A 12,534-nucleotide genomic window follows, 5' to 3' on the forward strand; every position below is an offset into this window, starting at 1 on the left:
TGAATTATATTTCAAATGTTTTGGAGAAAGTAGAATAAATGATGCATATTCTACTCATTGAACAATTGAGGAAATATTGGTTTCCAGCTATGTTGAATTATAATGAGCTATGACCGAAAAAAGTTATAGCACAATAGATTTTGAGTTAGAATAATACATGAATATCAATGTTGATAGATTAAAGCATGGAAAATTCTTGAGGAGTGGTTCTTGATATAAAAATTCTATAATAGAATAAATGAAATAAAAATGCATCTATCATAACTCTAGTTGTCACGACCGCCCTTTAGGGTTAATAAATACGGGCGATCGTGATTAAAAGGAATTAATAAGCAGACGAAGAAAACTAGGGTTTCAATAAAGAGTTTGACCAACAATTAATATTTAATAAAAATAAAATAAAATAAAAGGGCCAAGAGGTTGACATTATCCAAATAATTAGGTTCAAAGCTAAACGAATGATGAGTAAAAACAATGTCTCAGTGGAAGTGTTCAAGAGAAAGAGTGACGTCATGTATGGAGACACAACGACACTCGTAGTTCACAACTAACCAAACAATACTTCAATTTTAAATTGCTCAACACCACCAATTGCTCGTCGCCGCTCAACCTACACAGAGGGAAAACACATGCAGGGCTGAGTACTATAAAATATACTCAGTGGGCTCTTGCCGAAAACATTTTCAATAAAAATATTATTTATCATGCCATACATAAGTAACCATCGGGGTTTAGCTTTAGAAAGGCCCGAGGCACTCAAAATCATTTCCCATTGCAAAAGTTGACTGATCAGTCATTTTCCCATAGACGTTAGCCACATCTGCCAATACATGACTTGGAATGTGTAACGCCCCACTTTTCGAACCCTAATTTTGGAACCCTAAGACGTTGCATTTATTGCTTTGATTGTCACGAATTAAATGATGAACTGTTATGTGATTGATTCGATGACCTAATTTTGATTTGACCTAGTCAATTTCGTTGATTTTATGGCGTGGCTTAAATTAATTTATGTGGAATGAAATATATTGCGGTGAATTATATTTTTAATGGGAGTGAGATTTAAGATAGAATCATAAATAATTACCTTGTCCTTTTATTGTGGAAATATTGGCCACTACCAAATTATTGGAGAGAAATTCTATTTCTTGGATTTAATTATTTGTTTTGGGATAATTATCCAAATTAAATCCTAAAGCCTAATTACCTTACTTCCTTCTTGATAAAAATCGGCCCCTATTATTTTCATAGGGGGATTCGAAATCTCCTAATTTGTAGGAGAAGGAAATTATTCATTATTTATTTTGATCCCTTAATTATTTCTTTCCATGTTTTAATTGGAATGTCCTAGCAAATCTTTCCCTACTCTATTTTATTAAATATTTGGAAATTATTCCTCGTGGGAGGAATATTTCACACGCCTACTATCATATTATTTGGGAGGATTTTTATTAATTTTCCTGTTCCGTATTATTTTATTCTGCTCCGTGAAAACACCAAATTTAAATCAAAGGCTAATTAAATAGCCATGATTTTTGAAATATCCTCCTTATTTCTCCATTAATTACACGCCAATTACCTCCATCAAATCACCCCAAATCTCTCCCATCTTTATTGTGATTATTCTCCAATTATTCTCTAATTAATTGGGAGATATTCTATTCCCTAAACTCTATAAATAAAAGACTCCTAAACCCTACCTCAAATCACACGCCTCCTACCTCAATCACACGCCCCCTCCCTCTTCTCCACTCTCCCACACTTGTTCTTCTACTCTACTCAAGATCCTTTCGAAGTTTCCAAGAGATTGTTGAAGAAGCAAGATTTTTATTCGTTCCTACCGTTTGTTTCGTCCAAGAGAGGTAAAAATCAGACCCTATTCTTCATTCCTCCCCATCTAAACATTCTTTGACTCCCTCATGCATGTAGAGAGTGTAGGGATTTCAAATCTAAAGGATTCAATCGGTGAGAATTTGTGTGTATGTTTGATTGTGCTTTGAATGAATTTGTTTGATGAATTAATAAATCTATGGTGAATGATGTATGATGTTATGAGAGCATGAGTATAAGGACCCTTTTGAGCATGTTTGTGTGTTAAACCAATGAAAAGGTTGATTTTGAATAAATAGGGATAAACCCTAATTCGAATTTTTAAAGGCATGAAAAGCTGTAAGTTCAGACAGTATGTTCTAACATGCATTTTACCGACCAAATGAACTCCAATTTGATCGATTCTTTTCCTAAGTAAATTTCTTGATGTCGTCTATGTTGTGTGTGAATTTCAACTCATTTCGATAAAAGATGGAGCTTTGGTGAATTTTTAAAGTTGACTGCGCATTTCTGGCAGAAAATATTTTCTCGACCAGTAGGTTACGTTGTCCTTTTTGACCGACCAAAAAGGGGTATTTTGATATGAAATTTAAACTGGAAGTTATTAGATGAGTCTACTATATTGTGGTAAAGTTTTAGCCCCAACGGAAGTCGGGTGAATTTTTAATGATTTTTACAAAATAGTTGCACAGTGCTGCCAGATTTCTACCTTTACAAAAACAACTATATTATTATGTTATGAATGACATACATGAATTATATACGTGATGGAGTGATGTGATATGCAAAGAGGTATGCTATGAGGTGAATTCCATATGTTGATGGGGAAAAAGGAAAGTTAGGACATGCATAATATTAAGTCGATGGTTGTGACTGATAAGATATATATATTATCTAAAGGTAATAACTTGTGCGCGAAGCGTGATAACAAAGGGAAAGCAGTAGTCGAAATCTAAACGGTCGAGGTGGGATTCTTTTCTACCCTACATTTTTGTGGGTTTTCTTTTACTAAAATCTTTTACGTATGACTGTGGAGCTATAAGGGTGGTTTAAAGCGATTATCATGCCGTGATTTGTTTTAACGTGCCTATCTGATGTGGTTGTTGCCACTGTTATATAAATCGAATTCGGGTCCTCGTAGGGCCGCAAACCCTACTTGGATTAGTGTACACCTATGGTAGACTGTGTGCTAGCGTACGGGCTGGCCGGTCTAGTGACCTGGTTTGCGGCCGCATTCCTTGTCATGTATTGGCAGATATGGTTGATGACGATGGGAAAAATGACTGCGCAGTCGCTATTTTGAACAATGGAAAATATTTTGGTGCCTCGGGCCTTTATAAAGCTCAAACCCCGATGGTTACCTACGTATGGCATGATAATATGTACTCTTATTAAAAATGTTTTCGGCATGAGCCACTGTGTATTTTCAAAAGTACTCAGCCCTGTATATGTTTTCTCTATGTGCAGGTTGAGCAGCGACGAGCGGTTGGTAGTGTTGAGCAGGAATTAATAATAAACTATGGTCGTTTTGAAACTCCGAGTGTCGTCGCGTCTTCACACATGACATCACTCTTCTCTTGGATGCTTCCGCTGTGATGTTTGCTTTACATACTTTTATTTAAATTCAAAAACTGTTTCATTTGGGATATTTGCAAACTCGTTACTTATTTTGAATAAATGCTAAACCCTTAGTCATTTACTTGTTGAACATAAATACTTTTGGTTGTTTTATTTATTAAACTTAAATTCTTGGTCAAACTCTTGTTGAAAACCCTAGTCTTCTATGCCTGTCCATTAAGCCCCTTTAAGTCGCGATCGCCCGCTTTTATTAACCCTAGGGGCGGTCGTGACAGTTTGGTATCAGAGCCTCAGTTCTTTCCGCTCTGGACCCAAGAGTCTTTTTGAGTCAAAATCTGTGCATGTGTAATTTGGTTAAATGATAAACATCGGAAGCTCAAACACCACAACTCGTCCCTGCCCAACCACGAGGAATGAGGTAACAAGTATGTTGATGGAATTTTGATATGAACTGTGAAATGTTGGGAATATCGATGGGAATATTACCCTTGCATGAATGAAAGTACTTCTATGGGGATTTGAGATTATATATCATGTTGAAAATTTTGATTGGAATATGGGTTGATGAATTGATATGATGTGAAATTGATATTTGCGCTTATGCCGAGATGACAAATGTTGTTATGAAAATAAACTTGTATATGTTACTCGAATATGCGTTAAACCTATGAAATGGATGAAATTTTATGATGATGCTTATGCGATTACATTGTGAAACAATATCTATGATGGTGAACTTGAGCATGCTACTATACCTAGTTATAAATTGGTGCAATGAATGCAAAACTTTGCGATAATAATGAACGTAGAGATGTGAAATGCTTAGTGCAAGGCAAGTAGCCTATGGGGAAGTCGGCATGCTACGACTCGACGAAACGCGAAAACACACGAACCAATAACCTTGGAATATTCAAAACTTTGACATGATGCTACTTACATACCTAAATCTTTTGCTATACATAGCCATCTTCATAGGCATCATGTTCTCAGCATCTCTTTTTGAAACTTAAACACCATTACTTCCTTCTATCGTTGGACTGATGCTGAGTTTTCTTTGTTGCCCCTTTAGATGGTCCATCAGTATTATGCCCCGATGCGAAATCGTTACTCCAGCAATAGGGACCACCCAGTTGAGCGCTACCAAGACTACAAGTGGGATGGGAAGCTTTTCCTTATGTCCTATGTCATCGGATTTTATGATAAGTGGATGAACGCCTATGCGTATGGGGGAGCCACCCATCATGAGGGGATCCAAAAGCTCATCCACACTTTACCACCGCCTTGGGACGAGTGGACCGCTCAGGCATCTCGGTTTTTCATATGGTATAGCCCGCCTGACTACACCGCGCGGGGTGATTTGGTTGGCCTTATAGAGGTGCTACTTCCGGCTATGACAGCTGCTTTTGACGGACCGCCACGTGCTCCACCTCCACATATCTATCCGTCTATTCAAGCCCGCATGCGAAGGAATCGCTGCGACAGGGAGCCACATGTCTCCCGTGTTCCATAGAGAATGAGACTCGGGATGCGCGTTTCAGCCCCTCTAAGAATCGACAGAGAGGTCGATGGGATGCCTAGGATAGTACCTCCACCCGTAGGTGTCGAGGAAGAAAGTGAGGAAGAGGATCCAGAGGAGGATCCCGAGGAGGAGGAACCCGAGGAGGAGGAGGACCCAAATAGAGAGAGCGTTGGAGAGACCGGGGCGAAGGAGGATAAGGATGGAAAAGATTAAACATAATAATTCTGGAATATTTTATTTCGATTTCCCACGTTTTTGATAATTTACCGTTTTGCTTGACTCTAGTTTTTCTCTTTCCACGTTGTTTTACCCTTTTGTTTTGATGATGATGGAACTAAGACCTCTTGGAGGCAACGTTTGATAATTCTTTGTAAATTTTTGCCTTTTGCTATTCTATTATGCAATAACTTGATATCATTTCTTATTGTTCAAACTGTGCGATTACCTTTTTGCTATACTACATTGTAATCGTCCTTTTTCTAATTGCACAATTATTTGTGACATACTATCTTTGCTACTCGATGGTACAATTGTGGTACAATTGTTTCTTGCCATAATTTGAAACCATCCTAACCATCTCATTATACAACTGTCTTTTGTTGTCCTATTGCACAATCATATCCTACTATCGTTGTCTTTTACCATTCTATTGAAAGCCTATGATTGCCACCCTATTGTACAAATTGTCTCCTATCCTTTACTATCTTGTTGAGCAATCACTCATTTGCTACCTCGCGACGCAATTGCCTCTTGCTAAACCATTCGGTGATTGCTCTCTTGCTATCATTTTATGCAGTTATATTCGATACAGTGTTTTACAAAAGCTCCTTATTATTCTATGATGCAATTTCCCTTTGATTTCCACCTTTCAACTATACCACACAACTGTTCTTGGGATTTCGAATAAATACAATAATAATTCTTGTGATAAATCAGAATGCCGCCAAGACGTAACATAAGACGTGGGAACCCCGAACCTACCCCGAAGGCGATGGAGGAGAGTGTGACGCAACCCATCCCTCCACCACCACCTTCTTCACCTCCGGTTGACCGTGAGATAGTGAAGTTGTTCTTAGGTCAGAAACCTCCCGTCTTTGATGGAATGGGAGAGCCGGCCAAGGCCGAATCATGGATACGCTCATTGGAGCGCATTTTCACAATCTTGGGGTACAATGACAAAGAACGGTTGAGTTGTGTGACCTACCAACTAACCAAGTCTGCTGACTTCTGGTGGGACACACGGATGAAGACAATGCCCCTAGAGCAAGTAACGGGGATGACATGGGAAGGTTTCAAGGCCGAGATGTATAATAAGTATGTGCCCAAGAGCTATCGGAAAGCAAAGGCGGCAGAATTCTACAATTTGACCCAAGGACACATGACTGTGACCGAGTACGACCGTGCACTCAACAACATGACCCGGTACGCACCTGAACAAGTTGATACCGACGAGAAGCTGGCCGAGAAGTTCCGTGAGGGACTACGGCCAGAGATAAGGATGTCGTTGGCTAGTCGTGGGAGACTTCCCTATGTGGAAGCACTGGCACTTGCGCTAGACATTGAGGCAGCTATGCCCAAGGAGAAAGCGAAGGAAAACACTACTTTGGCACTACCTCCACCACACCACTCCCGAGAGAAGCGGAAGTGGGAGGGAAACAGAATCCCATATGACAAGAAGAGGTATCAGCACACCCAGAACCAACTGCAATATGGGGGAGGGCAAAACTCATCTAACCAGAGAGGCGACTTCCGACCCAAGCCACCCCAATGCAACGTGTGCTCCAAGTACCACTTTGGAGAGTGTAGAATCCAGAGCACCCCTAAGTGCTTTAACTGTGGAGGAAACGGTCACTTCTCTAGAGAATGTCCGAGTAAGAGGGTAACAATGGAGTCGAGGCAAAACACTCAAGGACCCCGCATGCAGCCAAGAGCACCACAAACAGAGTCAAGGGGAAATCGCATCAACCTCCGCGACAGCATCAACCCTACCGCCCAAGACTTCCTCCTCAGGCTAGAGCATATGCCTTGAGTCGGAAACAACCCAAGATCGAACAAGGGAACCAGGAGAACGGAAACCTGGCAGGTATGGGTAAAATTCTCGACATTTCTATCATTGTGTTGTTTGATATGGGCGCATCGCATTCATTCATATCTGACTTATGTGTGGATACTTTGAGCTTGCCTGTTAACAAATCTGAACATAAGATGATAGTGTCTTCACCAGTGGGTGGGACAATAGAAATCTCACGAACATGCCCGAACGTAGAAATTATGATGGGAAGCCTTAAGATAGTCGCTCATCATCAACAAGTTTTGGCGATTGGGGACTTTGACATAATTTTAGGAATGGATTGGTTGACCTCGAATTTTGCGATGATTCGTTGTAAGGAGAGACAGATATCTCTACAAGCCCCGGGCAAGGAACTCACCTTATGCTATGGAATCTCGATGAATCGGCGAACCTCTGTCATTTTCGCGCTCCAAGCTAGTACGATGATGAGGAAAGGACGCTCTGCTTATCTTGTCTATCTACAAGGAGAGGAGAAAGGAGAAAGGAAAATGGAAGACGTAGCCGTCGTACGGGAATTTCCGAACGTTTTTCCCGAAGCCTTGCTTGGACCACCACCAGATCGACAATTGGAGTTCACCATCGATCTAGCACCAGGGTCGGTACCTGTGTCTAAGGCACCATACAGAATGTCGCCTAAGGAGTTAGAAGAACTCAAGATACAACTCCAAGAGCTTATGGACCTGGGTTTTATTAGACCCAGTGTTTCACCATGGGGCGCGCCTGTGCTTTTTGTAAAGAAGAAGGACGGATCAATGAGAATGTGTATCGATTATCGGGAGCTGAACAAGATGACTCTCAAGAACAAATATCCACTGCCAAGGATAGATGACCTATTCGATCAACTTCGAGGAGCCGGTGTATTCTCAAAGATTGACTTAAGGTCCGGATATCATCAGTTGAGAGTCCGACGAGAAGATGTACCAAAGACGGCCTTTCGAACGAGATATGGTCACTATGAATTTGTCGTAATGCCGTTCGGTTTGACGAATGCACCTGCGGTATTCATGGACTTGATGAACCGAGTGTTTCATCCCTACTTGGATAAGTTTGTCTTGGTGTTCATTGATGACGTGCTAGTTTACTCGAAGAATGAGAAGGAGCACGAGGAACATCTGCGAATCACCTTGGACACCTTGAGGAGCGAGAAGTTGTACGCCAAATTCAGCAAGTGTGAGTTTTGGCTTAAGGAAGTAAATTTCCTTGGTCACATCGTGTCGAAAGAAGGAATTCGAGGAGATCCCGCTAAGGTTGAGGCGGTGCAACAGTGGAAAGCACCTTCAACACCAAACGAGATTCGGAGTTTCCTATGTTTGGCGGGGTACTACCGAAGGTTTATAGAAGGGTTCTCCAAGATAGCGAGGCCCATGACACAACAACTCAAGAAGGGAGTGAAAGTCAATTGGACTCCCGAGTGCGAGGCTAGTTTTCAACTTTTGAAGGAAAAGCTAACTAGTGCACCCATCTTAGCTGTACCAGAACCTGGAGTGAACTACGTGGTAAACACGGACGCTTCGAAGGTGGGACTTGGATGTGTGTTGATGCAAAACAACAAGGTGATTGCTTATGCATCCCGACAATTGAGACCGCACGAGTTGAACTATCCAATCCACGATTTGGAGTTAGTAGCAGTGGTACACGCCTTAAAGATTTGGAGACATCATCTCTACGGAGTTCGATGTGAGATCTTTACGGACAACAAAAGCCTGAAATATTTCTTCGAGCAAAAGGATTTAAACATGTGACAATGAAGGTGGCTCAAATTGGTGAAGGACTACGATTGTGGCATCAACTACCACCCTGGCAAGGCAAATGTAGTGGCAGATGCCTTGAGCCGGAAGAGTCATTCCCAATTGGCCACTTTGCTTATCAAAGAAGAAAGCCTGGTCCGCGAGTTTAGTAAGATGTGTTTGGAAGTGGTGAGAGCACCAGAAACAGTGGAAGCGCAACTTAGTTGTTGAACCTGACCTAAGGTCGAGAATTATAGAAGCACAACGAAAAGATGCGAAATTTGAGGAAATTCGAGTCGAAGTAAGAACTGGCGAATCGGGGGATTTTCACAAGGAATCTGACAACGCCCTTACCTTCAAAGGGAGACTTTGCGTACCAAGTGACGAAGAACTAAAAAACGAAGTGATGAGTGAAGCACATGAGACTCCTTACACCGCCCACCCAGGAAGTACGAAGATGTATCAAGACTTGAAGAAGTCCTTCTGGTGGAATGGTATGAAGAGGGATATAGCGGCATTTGTGGAGCGCTGCTTAGCCTGCCAACAGGTGAAGGCTCTACATCAACGACCTTACGGGAAGTTGCAACCACTAGAAATCCCCGAGTGAAAATGGGAGCACATTGCCATGGACTTTGTGACAGCCTTGCCAAAGATGCAAAGAGGGAATACTGCCATATGGGTAGTTATAGACCTACTCACCAAGAGTGCACACTTCATACCGATACCCATAACCTATGGATCAAACAAGCTAGCTCAAGTGTATATAAAGGAAATATTACGACTGCATGGAGTCCCCGTGACGATCACGTCTGACCGTGACCCGAAATTCACATCGAGATTCTGGATCAGCCTACAACGTGAGCTAGGCACTCGACTGAACTTCAGCACCGCTTTTCACCCGCAGACGAACGGGCAATCCGAAAGAACTATCCAAACCCTCGAGGATATGTTAAGAGCCGTGGTGTTGGACCGAGGAGGGAGTTGGGAGTCCGCACTCCCATTGATCGAATTCGCCTACAACAACAGTTTCCAGGCAACGATAATCATGGCTCCGTACGAAGCCTTGTACGGGAGAAAGTGTAGATCCCCACTCTATTGGGATGAAGTTGGTGAGAGAAGGGTACTCGGGCCCGACGCAGTCGAAGAAATGGTTAGAATCGTTCGACAAATTCGTGCGAGGATAAAAGAAGCTCAAGACAGACAAAAGTCATACGCGGATGTACGACGAACCGACTTACAATTTCAAGCTGGCGACAAGGTTTTTCTCAAAGTATCCCCGTCGAAAGGGATAACGCGTTTTGGTGTCAAGGGAAAGTTGAAACCGCGATTTATTGGACCTTATGAAATCCTCGAAGGAGTGGGTCCTGTTGCTTACCGTTTGACGCTACCCCCGAGCCTTGGGAACGTGCACAAAGTCTTTCATGTGTCGCAGTTGCGGAAATACGTGTTTGACCCAAAGCACGTGATTCACTACCAAGAAGTCGCGTTGAACCCAGACTTGAACTACGAGGAGAGACCCCAAACGATTCTAGACCGAAGGGTCGAGAACGTGAGGAATAGACCAGTTGCGTACGTGAAAGTGCAGTGGAGAAACTATGAGCACGAAGAAGCCACGTGGGAGCTTGAGGACAAGATGATGGATCTATACCCAGAACTCTTCTCATGAGAGTACCAAATTTCGGGACGAAATTTCTTTTAAGAGTGGTAGGATGTAACGCCCCACTTTTCGAACCCTAATTTTGGAACCCTAAGACGTTGCATTTATTGCTTTGATTGTCACGAATTAAATGATGAACTGTTATGTGATTGATTCGATGACCTAATTTTGATTTGACCTAGTCAATTTCGTTGATTTTATGGCGTGGCTTAAATTAATTGATGTGGAATGAAATATATTGCGGTGAATTATATTTTTAAGGGGAGTGAGATTTAAGATAGAATCATAAATAATTACCTTGTCCTTTTATTGTGGAAATATTGGCCACTACCAAATTATTGGAGAGAAATTCTATTTCTTGGATTTAATTATTTGTTTTGGGATAATTATCCAAATTAAATCCTAAAGCCTAATTACCTTACTTCCTTCTTGATAAAAATCGACCCCTATTATTTTCTTAGGGGGATTCGAAATCTCCTAATTTGTAGGAGAAGGAAATTATTCATTATTTATTTTGATCCCTTAATTATTTCTTTCCATGTTTTAATTGGAATGTCCTAGCAAATCTTTCCCTACTCTATTTTATTAAAGATTTCGAAATTATTCCTTGTGGGAGGAATATTTCACACGCCTACTATCATATTATTTGGGAGGATTTTTATTAATTTTCCTGCTCCGTATTATTTATTCTGTTCCGTGAAAACACCAAATTTAAATCAAAGGCTAATTAAATAGCCATGATATTCGAAATATCCTCCTTATTTCTCCATCAATTACACGCCAATTACCTCCATCAAATCTCCCCAAATCTCTCCCATCATTATTGTGATTATTCTCCAATTATTCCCTAATTAATTGGGAGATATTCTATTCCCTAAACTCTATAAATAAAAGACCCCTAAACCCTACCTCAAATTACACGCCTCCCACCTCAATCACACGCCCCCTCCCTCTTCTCCACTCTCCCACACTTGTTCTTCTACTCTACTCAAGATCCTTTCGAAGTTTCCAAGAGATTGTTGAAGAAGCAAGATTTTTATTCGTTCCTACCGTATGTTTCGTCCAAGAGAGGTAAAAATCAGACCCTATTCTTCATTCCTCCCCATCTAAACATTCTTTGACTCCCTCATGCATGTAGAGAGTGTAGGGATTTCAAATCTAAGGGATTCAATCGGTGGGAATTTGTGTGTATGTTTGATTGCGCTTTGAATGAATTTGTTTGATGAATTAATAAATCTATGGTGAATGATGTATGATGTTATGAGAGCATGAGTATAAGGACCCTTTTGAGCATGTTTGTGTGTTAAACCCATGAAAAGGTTGATTTTGAATAAATAGGGATAAACCCTAATTCGAATGAACTCCGATTTGATAGATTCTTTTTACCGACCAAATGAACTCCGATTTGATAGATTCTTTTTCCTGAGTAAATTTATTGATGTCATCTATGTTGTGTGTGAATTTCAACTCATTTCGATAAAAGATGGATTTTTGGTGAAATTTTAAAGTTGACTGCGCATTTCTGGCAGAAAATGTTTTCTCGACCAGTAGGTTACGTTGTCCTTTTTGACCGACCAAAAAGGGGTATTTTGATATTAAATTTAAAATGGAAGTTATTAGATGAGCCTACTGTATTTTGGTAAAGTTTTAGCCCCAACGGAAGTCGGGTGAATCTTTAATGATTTTTACAAAATAGTTGCGCAGTACTGCCAGATTTCTACCTTTACAAAAACAACTATATTATTATGTTATGAATGACATACATGAATTATATATGTGATGGAGTGATGTGATATGCAAAGAGGTATGCTATGAGATTAATTCCATATGTTGATGGGGAAAAAGGAAAGTTAGGGACATGCATAATATTAAGTCGATGGTTGTGACTGATAAGATATATATATTATCTAAAGGTAATAACTCGTGCGCGAAGCGTGATAACAAAGGGAAAGCAGTAGTCGAAATCTTAATGGTCGAGGTGGGCTTCTTTTCTACCCTACATTTTTGTGGGTTTTATTTTACTAAAATCTTTTACGTATGACTGTGGAGCTATAAGGGTGGTTTAAAGTGATTGTCATGCCGTGATTTGTTTTAACGTTCATATCTGATGTGGCTGTTGCCACTGTTATATAAATCGAATTCGGGTCCTTGT

Source organism: Salvia splendens, chromosome 3, assembly GCF_004379255.2.
Source record: "Salvia splendens isolate huo1 chromosome 3, SspV2, whole genome shotgun sequence".
In the NCBI taxonomy this organism is placed as follows: Eukaryota; Viridiplantae; Streptophyta; class Magnoliopsida; order Lamiales; family Lamiaceae; genus Salvia; species Salvia splendens.